This window comes from Gossypium hirsutum, chromosome D01, assembly GCF_007990345.1.
Source record: "Gossypium hirsutum isolate 1008001.06 chromosome D01, Gossypium_hirsutum_v2.1, whole genome shotgun sequence".
In the NCBI taxonomy this organism is placed as follows: domain Eukaryota; kingdom Viridiplantae; phylum Streptophyta; class Magnoliopsida; order Malvales; family Malvaceae; genus Gossypium; species Gossypium hirsutum.
Window position 1 is genome coordinate 22,441,198 of NC_053437.1, and position 17,098 is coordinate 22,458,295.

General features: G+C 31.7%; 1 pseudogene; it reads right to left on the reverse strand.

The window, feature by feature from the left end:
* Nucleotides 1-8,766: 8,766 nt before the first annotated feature.
* On the reverse strand, nucleotides 8,767-16,799 carry LOC107933423 (pentatricopeptide repeat-containing protein At4g21190-like; annotated as a pseudogene).
* Between the last annotated feature and the right edge of the window lie 299 nt (nucleotides 16,800-17,098).

Below are 17,098 nucleotides of genomic sequence, written 5' to 3' on the forward strand. Positions count from 1 at the left end.
TCAACATTTTGCACTAAAACAGTTTTGGACAGCAGCAGTAGGTTAACTTTGAAAAATCACCATAAATTTTAGAAATCGAATTAGAGGATGAAAAAATATGGAATTAAACTTTATTAAGTCTAGTTTCTTATAGAAGAAACGGTGTAAGTAATGAAATTTTAAATCATGAGATATAATAAATTTTGTGATTTTGGAAAATCATCAAAAATTGAATAAAACTAATTAGAGGATTAAATTTATATGTTTAAAATCCTGAAAGAGTATTTTCAATAGAAACAAACAGAAGCATCATCAAATTTCTATACAAAGAGATAATTAATTTTTAGTGAAGAGGGGTCAGAACTGTCAAATAGTGAAATAGGGAAAACTTTAAAGAATAAACTGTTCTTCTTCGCTAAACCAAAAATTCTGAAAATTTTATGGTAACAAGATACGTGAGTCTAGTTTCATAGGAATTTAGTGGATCTTAATTCGGAGTTTCATAGCTCGATATATAAATAATTTAGTGAATATGACTCAAGTGGACAGCTTTGAATTAATATATAAATAAATGATGGAATTATAGATAATGTTACATATAAGAATATTATACATTAAGGATGTGGAATGGAGAGGAGGATGAGGAAAATAAATGATTATTCAAATAGCATGTGCTTTCATTAAAAATGGCCAATTTGCATGTTTTAGGATCAATGACTAAATTGAATAAAAGTAATATTTTAAGGGTAAATTGGTAAAAATGTCAAAAAGTGACCAAATTGCATGAAATGAATTGTTTTATTATTTAAATTAATAAATTGAATGAAATATTAATTTAGATCATGATTGGGTGGAAATTCAAGGAAAATAAAAAATTACCAAAATGTCCCTCAATTTTTGGTATTTCTGCAATTTAGTCTAGTAAGTTCGTGTAACTTGAATTATATTCTTAAATGCCTGAAATTTATGTTATTGATGTGAATATGATTTGAATGGTCATTGTATGAAAATTGATGAAACATTGATATATTTGATTAAAAGGGGAATAATGCATTAAATGGATGTATGAATGTTTATCACACTATCCATTAATTCTATCGGTAATTTTGGATGTTTTGATTCTGGTTATAATGACATGTATGAGTTAAATTGGCCAACATTAGCTCATTAATGTTTTGATTTTGATTGATTTTAAATATGAATGCTTGATGAAAAGAAATGTCTGTAAATTAATTTATAAACTTCGGTAATGCTCTATAACCCTATTCTGGAGATGGATACGGGTTAGGGGTGTTACAAATTTTCTTCTTCTCATTGCTCTTGTGAGTTGTGTCTTGTGATTCCATTTTTTTGTTTTGACTACTTTTGTTCTTCATCATTCATTCGATTTCCTATCATTTTCCTTGGGATCTAATATGCAAAATAGAAAAGAAGACAAAGGAGAGAAAGAAGAAAAGAGAAATTGTGTCCTCAGTCATGGTTCCTCGAAACTACATAGTATTTTGGATCATTTGTATCATAGTCAGCTTTATTTCAAAGTTATTAGAATTAATTATCGGCCTATCGATTTTGCCTCACACAAAATCAAAAGTAGGTAGCACATAATCACGAAAATTTCTTCCCTATTATGCCATGGTTGGAGCGATTTGCTCAATCTGTACTGGTGGTGGTTGTAGTTCAAGTGGATCCTTAAATAGTAGATTCTCTTATGGTGGATCAACTGCAACTAGTGGGTTATCCTTTATCCGTTGTCTACGATTACGTCTAAGTGTTCTCTCTCGGTCAGAATTGGGTTCAATCAAGTTACCCCAACTTTGAGTCACGCACTAAAATCAAAGAAATTTAATAAAGTTAGTAAGCAATAACAATTATAAAAATAAAAATCGTATCTACAATTTTAAAATTTCCTACTTCACCTACTAAAATGAAAAAACTAAAAATCTAGCCTAATGTCGAAACCTCCCCGACAACCATGCCAACAACTTGGCCGCCGCCCCAACGTACATGCACTATTGCTGTAAATACTGCAAATAAAATATAAGAATTAAGCAGTGTTTGCAAGTATACAGGCCAGGTTGTAGTATAGATGTTACAGTGGAACACAGAAGTATTTCGAAGATCGTACCCAAGGGATGCTGAATTAAACCAAACAATAATATTCATATAACAGGTCTAAACAATAATAATCTAAAATCATTATACGACAAATAAAAAATAAAAATATGAAGAAAAATAAAATAAAATAAAATAAAATAAGAAAACTAACAAACTATCAAATAATCGAATAATCGAATTTCACTAAAATGATATAAACAAATGATCAACTTGCTTAAGTATTCATAATTAACTTCAAACTTAGGGTTTTCATGAATTAGCTAGTAATTAACTTAATTATTACCTTTTGACCTCTAACATATATATATCTTCATTCAAACCCCATTCAAAACAAGTACACATATCGACTTCGGTAGACACTAGCTCCTTGGCATATTTACTAAGGAGAATAAATTCCTGTCCGTACTCGGCTACCATCATTTCTCCTTACTTCAACTCCATGAATTCCCTCTTTTTTCTATAAATGCAATTGAATGATACACTTCTTCCTAAATTCTATCTAAAAGAATTTCCAATCTACCTGATCTCTCAAAACAACTGATGCTAGTGTTGTCCACCACTAATATGTTTCTTCTTTAAGTAAAGGCACAACACATTTCATGCTATCTTCGAGAGAACACATCAACTCATTACAATCCCTCTGAGTGTTTTCTAACCAGTACTTGTCTCTTATCAAGTCATCGTCTTTCTTGCCTTTGAATTCCTTCACTCCACATTTGTGGAGTTTATCAATCAGAAGGTAGGTCACGGGCATCGATTCAGGAGCCTAAGGTAAAGGTGGTGTCATTGGGAGCATTACAGGTAGAGGAGAGGGCATTTGCTACTAGGAGCATAAGGAGTAACTCTCATAAACTGCGTGAAACATTGGCTCATCATATTCATAATGGCATCTCGAGCCTCATTTTCAGGCCCTTGTGGAACAAGCAAACTTCTAGCAACGCCCAGACCAAAGATGGGAGTATTACTTTCAACAACATTAGTTATAACTTTTTTAAAATCAATCAACATGGTTTATTTATATGAAAAAGAAAAGTTGATTCGAATTAATAAGTAACAAGCTATCATAGAATATGGAGACATGTATTTCTAAACTCGATTTACACTATAATTTAGTCCTAGAATTCACTAAATCGTAGCTCTAATACCAATAAATGTAACACCTTTTACTCGACCCAATCGTCAAGTCAATGTAACAAGATGCTACGATTGTTGTTAGAGAAATTATGTCTAATCATCCACTTCTCAATCATTTAAATATATAAATAAACATTAAACATGTCATCCCCCAAGTCTGGCAAATTCGAGTTTAAGATATAGAGCTGTGAGGTTATCTATTTGGCATAGTGTAATCCACCATGTTTTAGTCTTTTGGGGAATTGGAATATGGCGTATAGTAACCTTCGTAGAGGTGAATAAAGGTTTTAAGTTATTCTTATTTTGTTATCTAATAGAAGGGTCTATCAAATGAGGTATAAATCGGGGGAGTTACCATGATATGCATTTTACAACCAGTTTGTCTGAGTATTGTGTTAGTTGGGTTTTCTAATGTGATTCAGTTAGGGGCCAACTGGATTTGACTGGGCAAATATCAATTATACAAGATCCTCATTTATGTTTCTCATGGAATTTGTAAGCCATTAATAAGGAAAAATTTTGGGTTTAAGTGACACTTGTTAAGTCCAATAAAAGAAGTTGGTTATATATATCCAAGTGAGAAAGGTTTGTGAAGGAGTTTTTCTTCTTTCTTCAATATTACTCTCTATTTCTTTTTCTTAAATCTAAGTGTTGTCTCTTCCTCGGTAAGCTACAAGCTAGGGTTCCTGATTTAATCAGTTATTGTTTCATCTCTAGGTGAGTATTATAGTTCTGCATGTTAAGTTTTTGAAGGAGTAAAGATGTTAAGAATTATATGAGCAGAAAGTTATGAATACGAGACTTTGCATAGAGGTTATTTATGATTGAGATGTTAGCAATTTGTATGAAAATGGGTTTTAATGGTGAATTTGTGTTCTTTAAGCAGTTTTTACTACTAGGTCAAGATGGATGTCTGAGTCTAGAGCTTCGAGCTACAGTTTAGGTGAGTATTAGGTGAGTCTCTATTTTGACTCCTGCATCTTAATTTTTCAGGTAAATACTTCTATATGTAATGATAACACCTCAGGTAACGAGTAAGTGAGTGAAGCATAGAAAAGATGTTATATGTGTTTGATGATATTGTGTATGAACTAATGTATGAATAGAAAGTGATTAGTAAGTATGCAGGTAAAGTTTAATATAGGAAAATACAAATCGATTAACTACGCGGGAACAAATCTAGGTAAGTATATTGCTAACCAGACTGACAGATCATGATATGAAAATAAGTGTAAGACCATGTGGTTGAGATCCATGGCAATGTATGATATGAAAAAAACTCATGGTGTAGCCTCCAGTAAGATGAAGGTTGGACTGGCAGATGACAACATGAGAATGTGTAGGTCCATGTAGCTAAGACCCATGGAAATATATAATTGTATGAATGTTCATGGTGATGCCTTCGGTAATATGTAAATTGAACTGGCAAATCACAACATGAAAATATGTATAAGTCCATGGGGGAGAAACCCATGGTGCTTTTTTTGAAAGTCTATCGGGATAGTAAACACATGATCCTATATGATTACATCTGTTTCGTGATCTGCTAAGCCTTTATGGCGTATTCTATATGGCTTTTGTGGCAATTTATGTATCATCCTATGGGCGTATTCAGTGATATATATGTGTAGGGAGAGTTAAGTTATTATCTTCTGTGTTAATATTTGGGTAACTTCTTATATATCTTCTATAGTTAGTTCTATGATGAGTATCTAAAGAGTTTGAAAATAGATTGGGTTATTTGATATGGTGTTAAGGTTTGATAAGTTGTACGAGATATATTCTGAATTAGAAATCGCGTTTGTACTTCTAAAAAGAATTCGCCATAATAGTCTGTCAAATTAGAATATGGGTGTATTCAAATTACGAAAGGTATAAGTGTCTATTAGTACAAATTTGGACTACACTATGAAAGATTGAAATATGAATTATCTTATATTTATCACATTTGAGTATTATCATGTCTTACCTAGGAATAGTTCGAATCTAAGTGTTTTTGTAAATCTGGTACTCTTATGCTGTGAAATATAGATGTTTGGATTTCTTTTGAATGACCTAGAGTATTCCTCATCAGTGAGTATATATATTTTGGGTTGAACCAAGGTATAATCTGAATTAGAAAAATCAGTATGGGAATCAGCCAAAGGTAAGACCAATAAGTAGTATTTGCCAAGAGAATGGTACATGTGATTAACTATTCTTTGATAACCAAAGATAGTTGTTTGAAGAGAAGAGAAATGGTAGTATCGTCTGATAAGATCTAGAGTCACACATTTAGTTAGGTGAAAGATGACATGTTAAGAAAGCATGTAGTGTATAAGCATGTGTTTATCCGATGATGTGAAGGTATTCAGCAAAGAAAGAAGTGGGTAATCTAAACAATCAGAATGAAGAATTTCAGCTTGAAAGGTTTAAAGGTAATTTGTATTTCAAACTCACTAAGCCCGTCTAACTTATAAAGGTTATGTTTATGTTTCATGTATTATTGGAAGAATGAGTTCACCAAGAGGAACTAGGCCAGGAATGCACCAAGAAAGTGGCGATCTGTGTTATTATACTTATAGTGGACACCTTTGGATAGTTTCTTATTGTAGGATTACACCTTAAGAGTTTATCCTTAGCAAACTTTGGTATTATAATAAGTTGTAACTAGATTGATGTATTATTTTATTTTATTTTATTTTATTTTATTTTATTTTTAAATACCTTTATTTATTTATTTCTTTGATATTGAGCATTTAAATAAATTGATAAGAAAAATGTTTTAAATAAGAGTAACTGTCAACTATTTTGAATTTTTGCTAAGTTATGTGTAGTAACACCCAAGATCTAGACTTGATGATTTGGGTCAGGTTTAGGGCATTACAAAACATATTCACAACATGTCACACAATCATTTTTAGGTTACAAACGAGCTTACGAAATTTCTTTTTCTAACCAGAGCATGAATTAGGACCAAAAGAAAAGTTTTAAAAGTCTTAAGGTGACATCGCAACCTCAAAGCCTCCTCGTTGCGGCGACTTCATCTCAGAGAGTCACGCCGCGACATGTATACCCACATGGTGATGTCACTCACTATCGAACGAAGTTGTGATGTCAAGGATTCCTTGTTGCGACGTCACCCCTATTTTTGGCAAATCCACATTTGGTACCTAATTCAATGAACTTTAATCCATTACAAATGTTATTCATTCAACCTTATACAAGAATATAACGATCAACCAACATCATGACAAACAATTTAAGTATCTAATCACTCAACATTCAATCATGTTCAAATTCTTTTTCACCTATCCAAGTTTAAAAATGTTTTCACTACAACCACATGTTTATCATGATAATTATAGCTTACCACTTCAAGGAATAGTCATGCATTACTTTAAGCATGCACAAGTCTATTAAATACACACTTAACACATATAACATACCATTTTCACAATCCTTAATTCAAATTGACCAATTCACTATAATTTAGTTTTTTCATACCAACTAATCAAGCGAAATATCATCATCCACAAAACATCAAGTTTGACCAAAACTATGCATCAACAAGTTTCATACCAAGTGTTATATTCAAGATCAATTATCACCACCATTAACAAACCTCAAAATGATCATTTACACAATAGAAAACTTAAGTACATGTCACATCGTCTATACTCAAAATGAACTTATAACTACTGTCTCAAGATAGTGTGTTTGCTTCTCCATTGATCTGGCTAGACAATTTCGCTAGGTGAAAAATCTACAGGAAAGGAAAACAACCAGAGTAAGCATTAAGAATGCTTAGTAAGTTTATATGAAATTTACATTACTTACCTTAATCAATTCAAGCAAGCTAAAATAACAATGATTTTGGCATTCAATATGGCTTTTCTTAACATTTATTGATACAGCTAAATACATATCCACATATACAAACAAATAGGTTAGTCAAATTTACATATCAAGAATAATAAGAAGAGTTTCATGTAAACATATCAAGTTGAATGCATATACAATCCCTTTCTAAATCATTTCAAGTTTTCATTTCCATTAAATTAAAATTTTGCTTGAGAGAACTACAGTGAAACGGACTTGGATACACAGGATTAACTTGCTCACACAAGCTGACATTATATCGAGGTCACCTGTTTGGGCTAGACCTATGAAACATATAATTTAAGAGTTTTTAAAAAAATTCAGACCTCGTTATAATATGTAAAATCCTTGACCAAGCGCACGTATAACCCTAATGACCTGCCATACGTATCCTAACCTTTTACTAAGTTCACACAGGCACTGTTGTCATATATATATATACATATATATATCATTATCAAACCATGTACCTGTTTACATATTTCATTACAAGTCCTGTAAACATTCAATATTCATATTTGCACTCCGTACACTTTTGTAATAGCCAATATTCACATTATTTTCAATTCAATCCATTTTAAGCCACATATGTCAAATTCACTAAATCTACTTCAATCTAAACATATAAATCAAATCAAACGCGACTCGAACATAGAATAAAATAAGGTACTAAGTTCCATATGAACTTACCTGTACAAAATATATAAATTGGATACTGCAAGGACTAATATGCAATTTTAGTTTTTCTCAGTCAATTCCACTTCGGTACGCTTCTTGATCTAAACAATTATTTATATCATCAATCAATATCAAATATTTCTATTCTATGTTATGATATGTATCAACGTATATAATTCAACTTTTCAACATCCCTAAAATTTTACAATTTATTTAATTTAGTCATTGAACTCGAAATAGTTATAACTTTCAAATCCTAGCCCCAGATTAAAATTTGGGGTCCGTTTGATTGCCAGTAAAATGTTTTCCGTAAAATAATTTCTGGAAAATGTTTTACTTTTCTGTAAAATGATTTACTGGAAAATATTTTCTGGTGTTTGATTGAATCTGTGTAAAATATTTTCTGCTGTTTGGCAGGTTTCCTGAAAATATTTTCCGGAAAAGTTGTTTTTACCTATATTTTAAATTGTTTTTACATATATTGCAATGATTTATTTATAAATAAATAAATCAAATTAAATATATAATAATACTCAATTATTAAAATATAAAAGCATTGCAAACTACTTCCGAAATTTACTAATTAGTAGTGAATCAATTGTAGTAATCTCCTGATGAAATTATGCTCAGCATAAAAGCAATTTTTTGTTGTCTTACAAACAACACAAATAGCATCATTATCAAATTTTAGCCACTCTCAAGTATAACCAATTCTTTAGCCAACCAATCTACATTATAACACAAAGCTAACTCCTATAAAATTTATCCCAATGCACATATTTACAGACATAAATATGTATATATGTATGCATTCAACAAATACATAACCATATGCATGCAATCAGCTATGTTCTTTGAAAGCTACTACTAGATCAAGCATTGCCCCAATATTATAGGCTGCCATCCAATAGAGAGGAAAAAATACAAGCGAAGAACCCAGCTTTTTACCTAGACATATGGTGAAACGTGCTCACGCAACTGTTAAGAAAAAATCACTCATGGCCCAAAAAAGAATTTCATAGAACTAATAGTAAAATCAAAATGAATGATACATACAATCAAAATTTTCAACTGACATCTATTGATTTAATACAACCAGGTAAAGAGGCAGACAACCATCTGATATCTATGAAGCAAATGAACTAGCAATATGCTAGAAATATCAGCAATTGCAATCAAGAAAGGCAATAGGCTCCATTGAAGTCCCCAATTTAAATAGAAAAGAGCAGTATTCCAGAGAGTCTATTATGTTGCCATGATTTCCAATTATAACAGCAGTATTCCAGAGAGTCCCTCCATGATTTATATCCCTCTCAAGAATTGAGCTTATAATGACCATGTTATACTTGAGTGCAAATTCCTGAAGAAATTGTGTAGACTCCCCGTTAACAGGTTCTGCAAATTCACACCACCTCTTTTCTCATGTACAGAAGGCAAATGGCATCATCTATGCTTCCTGAACTTGCATCATAGACTCATTAATTTGCATTTTCAGAATATTATGCATCGATCAATAAAATTGACCATACCTGCAGCATAGTATGTTGACTCCTGAAGCACCAGCAGCATCAATTATTGGTCCTAATTTCAACTGATTATTGTGCATCAATTATCCCGAAAACTGATTATTGTTTTAGGCAGATAGAAAGATTAAAAGCACGAGGAAAAGAAAGACACCGCTATGTACCATATTCACTAACCATCTCAACTGTGCTACACTGATTTTTAAGGGAATATAAAATCAGAGTTGGGAGTAATCAGATGCAGTTTATGGTTAGTCACAGAAATCAAAGAAAGATAGAAGAAATGCTCAACTATCCATTCAAATTATGGTACTGCATAAGAGTCTTGAATAAATGGCAAAAAAAAACATAACTCAAACATCTTCTCATGCATGTCCTTGTGGTAATAAATAGAAATCATTTTATCAAAGAAAATACGTGGGGTGCTTTCTAAATTATCAGAAAATAGTTTGACCCACAGCTCTTCAGCCTCTTCAAGTCTCTCATCCTCCGCTAAGGCATTCAATAAGGTGAAATACGTTCCCATTGTTCTTCTTTGACCTTTGCTTAACATCCACTTTATCACCTGCAAACCAAGTGCACTTTCCTAGACTTAACTCTTTTTAGTGTAGAAAGCCAAAAGAAAGGATAAAACTGAAGAGAAATGATTACCTGAATTATTCTCTTCCATTCTTGTTCGTTCTGTAGGATCTTCAATGCTTTCTTAACTGTAATTAGAGGGAACTCTAGTTCCCATGTAATAAATGAGTCGAGAGCCCCGTAAACTTCCTCCTTGACATTTGACAGTTGCTTAACCTACATAAGGATGGCCGATAATAGATGACTATTATCCCAAGATTGCTATAAAAAGAATCAAATCCGTGTCTATAATTACTTCGCAACGAGCTCACTCAGCTTAAGTCACTCATTCCAGAATCAGCAACCATTAACGATATTTGTTTTGCTAATATTTAACTTATAAAAGTTAAGATAGTAAAGCAAACAAGAACTTACACAAGTAACAAGCTTTGCTGATTTTGAGACAGTCCCAATTCTATTCCTTGATTCCTATACCCAAGGATACCGAGGTCTTGGACCTTTAGCAGCGCATACCTGAAAATTATTTCAGATTTACTAATTCACCAATAACACCATTAAAATTTCAAACTTCATACAGCATTCCCTTCTCTCTTTAGGGTTTAGGAGGAGACAATATATCTATACATGCGAAAATTTCAATTGAAAGCCTACCACGGTATTCCTAGGCCTCTGGTTAATTTTAACTGATTCCAATCTTTTAGTAACGAGTGGCAGAGCATATCTACAACAAAGCATCCTGATATAATGCAAAACCAAAAGGAAAAAAAGAAAGAAATTTTGATTAATTGTGGTAGCATTAGTTGCCATCCACTAAACAATTTTATTGCTTCAAGAAAATCTTAAAAGAAAAGGTTAAACTTATATATTCCAGCATTTTCTCAGCAACCAAACGCAATTGCTTAAACGAGACAGAACTGAAAGAGGAATACCGGTTATATCTTGAGGGTTTAAGAACCAGCAAATTTCAAGGTTGAGACTTGAGAGTTTGCTTCAGCATTGTAGATGGAAGATTTTTTCTTTCCTTTTTTCAATGGTTTGATCAAAAAATGTAAACAATTGGTGGGCTCCGATTGTGCATAATATTAGCATTATGCTACACTTGAAAACATAAATAAAATCTTAATCAACAAAGTGAAGACAGATAAATTACAACCCGGAAAGCGGGAAAAAAGAATAAGAAAAGACCTGGTAGAGTTGAGGCTTGAGATTTGCGCTCAAGAGGTGGTGAAGCGAAGTATACCCACAAATTGATCCATCTTTGAAACTTTGCTTTTCTTCTGTGCTTCCATTTTCTTTCCCAATTCCATCAGTTTTCTCAATTTTCGGATTCCCTCAATTATTGCTCCGAAATCAAAACATAGAAAAAAGGTTGATGAAAGCCGGTGTCTGGTGTTAAGAATCGGTGTTGGCTGATGGCAAGCAGAAGATCAGGTGTCAAGCGAAGGGGAAGGGGAAGGGGAAGGGAAAGGGAAGATCGGTGTCTAAAATTTTCCTGAAAATGTCTTACCGAATTAGAAACGGTAAGTCATTTTCCAAAATTTAACACTTCTTTTTCCCGTGTTTGTAATTGATTTTACATGGGGAAAATATTTTCAGCCAAACAAACACGGGAAAAGGCTGAAAACCTTTTCCGGAAAATGTTTTACTACAATCAAACACACCCTTGATTTCAAATATTCTCGCTAGGGACCTTAAAATTTCTATTTCTAACATTGTTTCATAACAAATTTTACAATTATTCAATTTGGTACATAATGTAACAAAGTTAACAATAAGCTAAATTAACTTTACAATCTAGTCATTTCATATTCTAAACTTAAAATCTATCAATTTTAAGCCTAGTTTTTCAAGAAATCAGCAATGGCAACTTTTAAAAAACTTTTACATTTTTACAAATTGGTACATGGGTTAGCTAAATCAACCTCCCATGACTTCAAGTTTATAAAAGTTACAAGAAAATGACTTGATTACAATACCTAAATAATGGCCAAAAGTTGGAAACCCTTAGAACCTTTCTTCTTTTCTTCACTTATGGTGGACGGTCATTTGATGAAGAAGAGAATTTATTTTCTTTCATTCCACCATCCATATATTTATACTTATATTAAGGTTTGGTTTATCTAATTAATTACCTAAGTTCATGTTAATCAAGCTTAGAAAATTTAACCTTACCGTCCACTTCCACTTCATGAAAATGGTTTATTTATCGTTTTAGACTTTTGGTTAATTGCCATTTAAGTCCTCAAGCCTTTTAACAACTAAAACTCTATAGCGATTGGACTTTTACAATTTAGTCTTTGGACCTTAATTAACTACTAATTCGGCACAATTATCGAACCAAACTTTAATTTACTATTATAAAATTCTCGTAAATATTAATATTTAATAATTATGAGCTTAGTTTATGGAAATGGGGTTCCAAAACTGATTTTCCAATATTGAAAATTGAGCCATTACATTTATAATATAGGTAATTAATCTTTCAATGCTTTTAAGTGAATCTCGCTAATTTAGAAATAAACCTACTTTACAAGTTTTATTGATTTAATATCTAGAAAATTAGGATTGTGGCTTTTCTTGTGATAAATTAGGATTTTTATGCAAGTTCCATTTTTTATTCATCAAATAATTTTAGGATATTTATTTTGTTTGAGATTCCTAATATCTTGATTAAGTAATAATTTTTAGAGGTTGATTAATACAAATACTTGAAGAAATTACGATTGATTTTCATTATAGTCTTGAGTTTCTTGAATTGATTAGAAATTTAGCATTTATGTTTAGAAAATGTTGTTGATTGTGTGATTATTATTAATCTTGTGTTTGTGTTCATATTATGTTTGATATATTGTATTCTCATGATACCAAAAAGCACTAAAGTAATTTTCATTTTTGTGAAAGAAATTTATTAATCGTATGTTGGCTTCAAGAAAACTTTTTTGTGTTTAGTACATAAATTTATTTGTTTAAAATGTTTAACTAAAATGTAAAAATATTTTAAAAGAAAGTCTACCATTGAAGTACAAGAAAAACAACAAGAAAGAAAAGTGAATAGCTTTGAAATCTTTTTGAACGATCCAAAATTGAGAACTAAGATTTTATATCATCATCCAAATGATAGACACAATCTAAGAATGACATATTTGGAAAAAAGAAATTGTCAACTTCACAATCGCACTATTTTCTCAAAAAAAAAAGAGTTAATATTATGTATTATTTTATTAACTATTAATATTATGAATTAATTTATATGGTTTTTATAACCGTTTTAATTTTTCAAAATTTGGCCCAACAATTAATACATCCCTTGCACCGTGTCTAGCTTTAGCATACATACAGGGACAGCATCTGATCTAACATACAAGCGTGGAAGATGAAGAAATCTGTAGAACTTCAAGAGCCATTCAGTATTGACAAACACTTCAAGAGCACTTTTAATGGCAACGAGTTCTGCACTACATACGGCCCTGATGATAAGAGCTTATTCATCTCGTAGCACTTCATCAAATCCACTCCTCCCTAAAAGATCGGTTAAACGCCCCATTAACGTGACCAGCACACAGCACCATACCCAACAAGCCACCATGGCTTTACTCAACTCATCAATGGAACTACATGCCAGCCTGCTAGTCAAGGGACCACTGCATACTTACACAGGCAGAAAAGGTGAAAAACAGACTACTCTCTTTTACACCATCCATACCCGATTTGTTTATGATTCAAATGGATGTCTCTCTTAGGTAATAAGACTTTTGTTGATCAACTATCAAGTGCCAACAATCACAAGAAGATTAATTAGTAATATATTCACTAGAAAATTTATTGATAAAAAAATGAAAAAGTGAAAATTAAAAAAATACATTGAAAATACAAGAGACAAGAATTATTTTGGTGGTAAACAATCCATGGCTAAAATAAAATATCAATCAGGGCTAGTGATCACTACACTTTTATGAGAGAGCGCGTGTTAAACTTTTGAGATGATATTATTTGAAAAAATAGTCACAAATCTCGAATATGGACCATAAGATGGAAATAGAAAAAAAAAAGTTATTAGTAATTTTTAAAAGAATTTTAATTTTAATTTTTAATTAAGAAAAACAAAATACCTAAACATCTTTATGATTACATATTTTTTATTTTATAAATAGAATATTTTTTAAGAAGGAAAATTATTTTTTTAAAATTTATAAAAAATAATATGAAAATAAAATATATGTAGAACTTTTTTTAATTTTTATTTTAAAAATAAAATCATTAATAACAGCAATGATAAAGTATTATCATTTTTTCAATAAGCGAAAAGAAAAGCCAAAGCAAGAATGTAAATAATGATAAAACAATCTATAATTTTTTTGGCTTAATGCACATTTTAGTCCTTGAAGTATTATGTTTTTTCACTTTGACCTTTAAAGTTGTTTTTGGCCCAATTCAATCCCTAACGTCATCAAAGTTTCCAATTTAGTCCTTTGGACGTTAAAAGCTAACGGCTTTTTAATATTCAACCAATCATATGCTACCACATGTCGTACGATGATGTCATAGTGATGTCATTATTTGAAAAACATAAAAAACCCCTTTAAAAATAAAAATATTACAAATAGAAGTATTAGAAAAATATTAAAAATATAAAATTTACATAAAATTATAGAAAATGTAAAAAAATTACTAAATTTAAATATATATTAGAAATTTTAAAAATTTTAAAATTTTATAGATCACATTTACTAGAGCTTGAACATAAGATTGTTCTCTCTTGGAATAATACCTCCTACGATAATTGTTTTGTAACACCCTTCGCCCAACCCAATCATCGGGTCCGAGTTACAAGATGTTACATTCGTTGTTCAAGCAACTACAGTCAATTTGGTTGTATTTAATCATTCACACATGTAATTAAGTATCAATCACATTCAAATTATGTTATACAATCATTTACGACTTATATACAAGCTTATGAAAGCTCTTTTGTTAAGTCGAGTATGAAATAGGATCAAATTGTAAAGTTTGAAAAATCTCGGTCCGACGTCGCAATCTTACAATTTTCACGTCATGACGTCATTAACATAGTAAGTCACATCGCAACTTCATGCATATTGACGTCATGACATCACCTACTACCAGTCGACGTGGCCCCTTTTTTAGCAAAATGCACATTTTGGTACCTATCCCATAGCTTCCAACCAAAACCTTTCAACATTATCACCCAACTAGCAATTCTACCTAACCAAAACATGCCAAAACATGCCAAACAAGTTTACTACAATTTCGATCAATCATTTAATATGACATTCAATACATATTCCTCATTTAGACCTAATCAAATCATTTGTTCACCAAATCATTTCGACAATGGCATTTAAGTTTATTACAACTTACCTACTCATTTCATTTTATACCCGATGAACCTATAAGACCTTATCTTGAACCAAAACAAGGCATACATATATGACATATGCATGTTTAAATATCATCAACTAAATAACATCAACCATAGTTAATGTCACACCCTAAAATAGGGCCTAGGAATTTTAGAGGTATTTTAAGAATTTTAGCCTTAGAGTGTTGGGAATTTTGTGACGTGGCATACTTGTAATGTTTTCAATTATGATTTTTAGAAAATTAAATCAATTTCTGAAAATGAGTTTTAAATACCTTTAATTTTGAAAATAGGATTGATTTGTAAAAGAGTCAAAATTGAGAGTTTTTATGAATCAATTTAGCCAGATTTTAAAATTCAAGCTAAAAACCCCATCCTCCAAATTATTTCATGTTAAAATAACCCCCAAAACTACTATTTGTTGTCTCTTTTTCTCTCTTGCTATTCCAATTAATTTTGAACTCTAAATCATAATTCCTTTTGATTTCTATCATCTCTTAAGTTACAACCTTTATAAAACGACCAAGAAAAATCACCCAAAAACTTCACCATCTTCATCCTCTTCTCCAAAACATAAGTTTTCTAGATTTGCATCTGTTAGGATCGTCCCGATTAAGCAACAAGTAACAAAAAATAACGGAATAAATTGAGAAATTGAACACACAAATTTAACGTGGAAAAACCCCTCCAAAGAGGATAAAAAACCACGGGCAAAGATAATTTTACTATAATGGCAAAAGAACGAAGAGTACAAAAGATGGAGATAAAAATTAAACCCGGAAAACACAAAAACAAAGAACTCTCAAAACGTAAACACAAAATTCTCTAAATGTGTTATGAGTTCTAATCTCTAATGAGTGTGTTTTCTAAGGTTGTAAAGGAGCCTATTTATAGGCTAAATTCATATGTCAAATAATAATAAAATAATCTAAACTAATCAGTGTTTGACTGAAATAAATAAACAGAGTTTAACTAAAAGATTATTTTTCAAATTTGACTGAAAATAGGAGTCATACTTAACAAATCTCCACCTTGACTCATATTTCCACAACGCCATCTTTGCCAAAGCCCGTAACGAGCCTATCTTGAACTATGCAGGGAATTAACTAAGTCGAATCTATGCTTAGAAACTGGAAGACTTCTAGCCTTCGACTTGTACACTGCCAAATCAAAACTAACCCGGGTCTGATTTTCACGAACACAGTGCCCTAACTTTTCAAAACCTACATCCAAAAGAGAACCTCTCTTCAACGAAACGGTCATACATTTTTTCCTCCTATGACCAAGTTGCCTCCGCTCCAAACAAGTTAACTTCGACTCTGTAACGGATGAGGGACGTCTGATTTCACCGGTCACTGTAGAACCTTCCAGAATATAAAAACTGCCAGTTCTTTTACCTTTTAACAAAACGAGAGCTCTACGAGATACTTTGATGCTGCTTGACTCGATGTTGATTCTGCATCCTTTCAAGTCTAAAATACTCAAGGAGATGAGATTCTTTTGTAAATCAGGTACATACCTGACATTTGAGAGTGTTCTAATCGTCCCATCGTGTATCCTAATTTTAACAGTACCAATACCAATTACCTTACTAGATGAATCGTTTCCCATGCGCACAACTCCACCTTCAACCGAACTGTATGTAAAGAACCATTCTCTATTGGGACACATGTGGAAAGAACATCCCAAATCTAGGATCCACTCGGACGTGAGCTTCGAGTTATTGCTTGTTGACACTAACAAGAAATCATCACCACTTTCATCGATCAAATTAGCACCAGCTACATCTTCCTCGTTACTCTCAGCAACTCTTTTATTTCGCAGTTTATAACAATCTGCTTTGACGTGA